This window comes from Melospiza georgiana, chromosome 6 (assembly GCF_028018845.1).
Source record: "Melospiza georgiana isolate bMelGeo1 chromosome 6, bMelGeo1.pri, whole genome shotgun sequence".
NCBI classification, from domain to species: domain Eukaryota; kingdom Metazoa; phylum Chordata; class Aves; order Passeriformes; family Passerellidae; genus Melospiza; species Melospiza georgiana.
The window spans coordinates 6,749,435-6,755,434 of record NC_080435.1 but is presented as its reverse complement, the minus strand read 5'-3'; the positions used below and the strand labels follow the sequence as shown (position 1 = coordinate 6,755,434).

Sequence of the window (6,000 nt, the reverse complement as noted above, 5' to 3'; positions counted from 1 at the left end):
GCGTGAACGGCGAGGTGGAGGAGGGAACACCCTCCCTTCCTACCCGGCCGCGCGGAGAGCGTGTGCGCTATTCCTTCGAATAACATGGCAGGGCCGGCGATGCGGGGAGGGAGGGAGCAAGAGAGGGCGGCCCTTGGCCCGGGCGAACGGGCCGTGGCGCATCCGCGCCTCATGCACGGGGCTGAGGCCGCCGCGCTCCCGCGCTCCCTCCCGCCGCCGCCGCCGCTTCCTGCGCGCGCCCCCCGCCCCCCTCCCGCGGCCCTGTTGCATCAACTTCCTGTGCGGAGCCCCTCGCGGCAGGGCCCCGCGCGCCGGCTCCTCCCGCCCGCGCGCGCCCCCCTCCCCGCTTCCTGCGCGCGGCCCTGCGCGCGCTCCCGTGCGCCGCCCCCGCCGAGCCCCGCGCAGCCGGGCCGGCCGGGCGGGCGCGGGGAGGGAGGGCTGTGTGTATGCGTGTGGGGGGGGGGCAAGGGGGGGGGGGTCTCGGCTGGCGCGCGGCCACCCCCGCACTGCTCTCCCCGGCCCCGGCGCCCTCACGGCCGCCCGGTACCGGCGGTGCGGGGTGGTGCGGCCGCCCAGTGCCCCCCGCGGCCGCGGCCGGCGGCGCCGCTGCTCCGGCAGAGTTTGGTGCCCTACTTCACTCTACTTTAGTTTCACTCACTTTACATCCGGGCTTTTTCCCTAGGCAATGGGGGCCGCAGCACAGCCCGTTCCTTAGGCAAAGGGAAATAAATTCGCCGCACCGACACGTCAAGTAGTCCCCCCTCAGGAGAAGCCGCCGAGCCCGCCCTCCTGGCTGCCCCCCTTGCCCTGGCCCAGGCCCGGCCGGCGGCATCCCGCCGTTGCAACGGGGAGGGGGGAGCGTGGCCGTGGGCCCGCCGGTCCCCGCTTCCCCGGCGGGTCTCCAGCGGCGGGCCGGGCCGGGCCGGGGCGGACGGGGGCGCGCGCGGCGGCGTGTCGGGAGCGCGCCGCAGGCAGGCAGGCAGGGAGGCCGGCGGCGGAGGGATCCCGGCGAGCGGTGTGCTGCGGCCGGGCCGGGTGAATGGGATTGAAGAAGAGTTCAGCTTCTCGGCTTGTTTTTGTGTTACAGTTTCTCTCCTCCTGCGCCTCTTCGGCTTCGTGCCGCCCTCCCCGCCCGCTCCCTCCTCCCCGTCGCAGGAGGAGCCCCCCGCGGAGAGGGGGAAGGAAAAGGACCCCACAGAGGCGAGAGCGAGCGAAGAGGAGGAGGAGAAGGGAGCAACCTACCATCTTCCACTCCCCGCTTAGCTTAAAGAAAGTGAGAGGAGAGAGAGAGAGGCGCTCAGAAGAGGGGGACAGGGAGGCCCAGAGGAGCGGCGGCGCCGGCACCCTCCCCCTATGAAGAAGAGTCCTCCCCCTCACAGAGAGGTCCTGCCAGGGGGACCCCGGCCGGCCCGCAGCAGCACCGCCGCCGCCAGCAGGGTGTAGTATCCCACCTTTCGGATTCGCCTCCTCCTCCTCTTCCTCCCTGCCCCCCCCGCCCCCCGGGCGCCGTCCCCCCCTCTCCCCCCCGCGCCCCCCGGGATGGCGCCGGCGCGCCCCGCACTCTCCGGCCAACTTGGCGATGAGGAGCAGCAACTTCGCCGCGGCCCCCGGCCCCTCCCTCGGGGGGGTGGCGGGGAATAGCGGAGCGTCCCGGGGCGGCCCCCCGGCCTCCCCGGCAGAAGTTTGCGAGCGGGAGCGGGAGAGGTGGAGGAGGGTGACACTTGGGGTAAAAGGAGGAGGTGACACATTGGGGTTGGGGGGAGGAGCAGGGGAAGGAGATGACACATTGCACTGGGGATGGGGTGGGGGAGGGAGGCTTATCCCCTCCCCTCCGGTTTCCTTCAGGATGATTATTTCCAGGCCCTTTTCTCTCGGTCGGGTCCTTCCTTCGCCGCGATGCTGTCGGGGAAGTTTTATTATTATCTGGGAAATGATGCCGCTCTCGGTGATGGATAATTCGTAGTAAATCCGCTGCTGCGGTTTTTCCTTTTTTTTTTTTTTTTTTTTTTTTTTTTTTTTTTTTTTTTTTTTCGCTTCCCTCCTTCCTTTCATTCGTCTTTGTGGCCCGAGCAGCGCCGGGAAAATTCCGTTTCTTCAGCAACTTGTTATTCCGGAGCCGGGCCTGCTCCCCCCGCCCTGGGGCTGCCCTTCCCGCACAGGTACGGGGCCGGGGGTGCCCACGCCTGCCCCAGCACTGGGCACGGACACTTCTTTATTTTGGTTTGTTTCCCTCCCTCCTGCGCCCGTGTAGGTGGAGTGGGGCTCTATGTGGGACTCTGCCATTTGGTGTAGTCCTCTTATGCATGTTCCTTCCCTTTCTTCACTTGCCTTCCTGCAGGATTTTTTCTTTTCTTTTTTTTCTTTTTCTGCCTTTTTTTTTTTTTTTTTCTTTTTTCATTTTGTGGTGATGTGTGTTTTGTTTTTTCCTGTTCTTTATTATTCCGTGCTTCACTGTCGGTAGAGCTTTCTTCTCAACCACCTCTGCAGTTTGGCGGGTGCTGATGGTTTAGTATGCTGAGGTTTTTTGGGTAAATTCGTATTTTATTAATGCATGGAGCTCTTCATTCAACTTCTTCTCAAGTGTCAAAAAATAAGGCTATGAACAGATGTGTTTCAATATGGAGAAATTTCTAAGTTCCTAATTCTTGGGGGTGGAGGAAAGAGTGCCATTGGAGAGTGGCTTTTGTTTTCGATTGGTGAACAAATGTCATCACATTTCAGTCACGTGCTGTAATATTCTTTGTTCAGCTATCAAACTGTGATATCTGCTACACCTGTTCCCACTTTTTAATTGTAAGTAACGGTGATTGCCTGCAAAATTGCGGATGGGAGCACTTTCTCCCTTTCTCTCCCTCTTCCATCCTCTTGGATATTTGTTTGGGCCCAAGCACTGAGCTTGACAATGAACTTTTGTTCACTGTGGAGCCTGCGTGTAAAAAGGTCCCACTGGGGGTAATAACTGCGTGTCAGGAGAAAGTTGTGTCCTGTGGTGTACGGTGGGGCTGAGCATGGAGAAATCAGGTGGGGATGTGTGCTCGGTAATGGCAGGGCTGGAGGAGGAGGCAGGCTTCCTTGGGCCAGGCAAATTTTCTTGTGCTGTTGCTTGTTATCAGGCTAAAGGATGGGTACTCCTATACACCCATATGTGTAGATAGAGGCATGTTTTTTTTCAATAGCTGTAGGTTTTCAGATATCAGATATAAAATGGATTTTGGCTGTCTGTTTACTCTTTTTTTTTTCCTCTTCCTCCCTCCACACCTCCCCCCCCCCCCCCCCGCCCGTCCCTTTTTCTCATTGTGCTCACTTCTAACAATGAAGACACCTGCTTAGTTTCAGTTTTGTAACTTGGCTTCCTCTGGCTTTCCTGTGATTTCCCAGAGTTAGCTGGTGAGACTAGACCTGCTACATTAGCAGGAGAATTTCTAACTTCGATGAAGGGAGGCTTATTTTGAGGCTTCATTTGTGAAAAAAATGACATGTGTTTCAATGCCTTGTTTAAAAAAAGCACTTAAAATTCTAAAATTCATTACTTCTACCAGGTTAACAGTAACTACAGAACTTTAATATTGAACTTGTTAGTGATTGTGTATAATACAACTTTATAGTTTTTATTAAATAGTAACATTAAATTACTACTGAGAACAGGATCTTTAATAAAAAAATAGCATAACTACCCATATTAGTTCAGGAAGTTAATTATCATATCTTAGGAGAAAGATCACAGTCTTTGGAAATTTTGTTTATATCTGTGCATGCTTCATGATAGCTAAATGAAACTTTCTTTGGGAGCATTTTTAAATGTTGTTTATTAGAAAGAAATTCTGTAGCTCAGTAAATGAAACTTTAAAACTGTATTTAAAAAAACAGATGATGAGGTTCTCAAATATTTTTAAAACTTTCAACTTCACTATGGTAGAGAGATTATTTTATGATAATTATATCAGATAGGGGTTTGAGCTGATACAGAGGGACTATGGAGCAGCATCTCTACCCATTCATTTCATGTTGTATAGTGGTGTGTATAGTGTGTCTCTTCAAGGTCTTGAGACCCATTGTCTAGCAGAAGGTAGGTGCTTGCTCACTGGGAGTACTTGCCACCAGATGATGTCAGCTATGTCACATCCCAGCATTTCAGCCTTAGTGACCTGAGCAACAAGAAATTTGGAGTGGATCCCATTATGGGTTTTGGTGATTTTTCATTTAACTAGCAAAGCTGACCTGCTATGTTGTGTGATTCAAAATGTTATGTGGAGGAGTCTTTGTTTTTAATAATTCTTTTGCCATTAGTGTTTTTAAGATTTTGACCTGAAAGTTTTTAATCTTTGCTCTCCTCTGTGTACATCCTGAACTAGTTTTGTTGATGGAAGCAGGCATTTGAAAGGGGTTTTCTTCCTTTAGGAAAAATAAAAAAAACTTTCCTTCAAAGAACTTTAAAAAAGCAAAAGTAGGAAATTAAAACTTAGGCTGCTTAGAAAAAAGTGCTGCTGTGTTTCCCAGGTTCAATAGTGACATCTCTGCTTTAAGTTTAGGTTTTGTAAAGCTATTTCCTCAGTGTAGGCTATTCAGCTTCAGCTGTGTTTCAGATATTGCTCCTGTTTCTTATTCCAACTTTACTTTTTTTAAGAGATGAGGTTTTGTGTGTGCCTGTTAAACTTCACTGTAGAAATTATGACTTTAAAAAATTAAAAATATCTTGGTGTGGGTCCTTACAAAGGACACAATTTTCATGGACTTTTGGTTTGTTTTGTTTTTTAGAAAATAAGATGTGTTTTATTGACTCCTTAAAAAGTTGTGTAATTCTGTGTGCAGTTGGAAAGCTTTGATAGTGAGCCTGGCTATCACTTGTGTTGTTTGTGCAGTTTGTTTATAATGAACACATTGTAGCTGTTCAGTTCCTTTATCCTTTTTCTCAGAACCGTGAAGAATTTTATTTGGTCAAATGAATTGATACTACTGGAAATTGTTTGCAATGGAGATTTCTCTTTTGTTTTAGTCTACTTTGAAGGAACCTGGATGGACTATTATAAGACTATATAAGGCTATCTCATTTCATGTGTTACTGGCATTTTGCATGGGTACCAGAAACTCAAGGTGAATGTCACATGAGAAACATGTTGGTGACCCAACCTTTTCACTGCTGTTTCGGGTTTGATGGTTTTACTTGTTTCAGATATTAAATATAAGAAAGAACTTCATAGGGTGATGGAGCTTTGCTTTTTGGAGGGCCATCTTCATGCGGATGTGAGCTGTAAAGCATCTCCTTCAGGAGAGCCTTCTTGTGTAGAAGGGGCAGTGCTAAAAACCTATTATTCATCTTCTAATAATATTTCTACCCTGTCCCCTTCACCCTTTATGCTCACAACTGTGCAGTCACATGTGTAGCTGTATACTAGAAGTGTAAGACTCTACAAAAGGCCTGGCTCCTGTACGTTTGTGAATTGCCCTTGTTCAATTACTCTGTGCCAGAAAGCAGCTCACATCCTGTTTCTGATGTATTTTAACAGCACAAAGGTTTTTTTAGGAACAAACCATATAGTGGAAAGGTGGGGCAGAGCACAGAAGGGTTTTGAGATGTCTGCTGAATGCAAAGGGCTGGTACTTACTTCTGTACCCTGTAATTAGAGGGTACAGAAGGATAGTTTTTATAGGTATCTTACAGTAATAGTCCCTGTTCAGTATAGCACAAAGCCAGTGTCTGGCTTGTGCTGGTGGTGGAGATATGCATTATGCAGGCAAAAAATAATTTTATTTACATTTGGTGGGGGGGGGGGGTGGACAGCTTGTTATTTTCTCATTTTCTTTTCATTTTTTTCCTTATGGCACATAGAGTCTGATTAAAAAAAAAAATGCAGCAGCTTTGTTTTTTTCATAAGTTTTTATTTATGGCTCCTGCACTTTACAAAGTTCCTCTCTGGACTGAAATTGTTAAAGTATGATTTAAAGTTTGATTCTGCTTTTGTTATGTAAAAACTTCACAAAAGTGAAGCATAGATCATAGGA

At 49.7% G+C, this 6,000-nt stretch overlaps 1 protein-coding gene across 10 annotated transcripts in view; it reads left to right on the top strand.

The window, feature by feature from the left end:
* Positions 1-1,038: 1,038 nt before the first annotated feature.
* The window catches only part of PHF21A (PHD finger protein 21A), a 124,543-nt gene continuing 119,581 nt past the window's right edge, over positions 1,039-6,000 (top strand). For 9 of the 10 annotated variants that reach the window (XM_058025667.1, XM_058025661.1, XM_058025664.1 and 6 more), the window contains exons 1-2: positions 1,039-1,437; positions 2,074-2,159. The gene's annotated coding sequence lies outside the window, so the exon portion shown is untranslated. The remainder of the gene's footprint in view (positions 1,438-2,073; positions 2,160-6,000) is intronic. The other variant, XM_058025658.1, reaches the window with a different exon arrangement.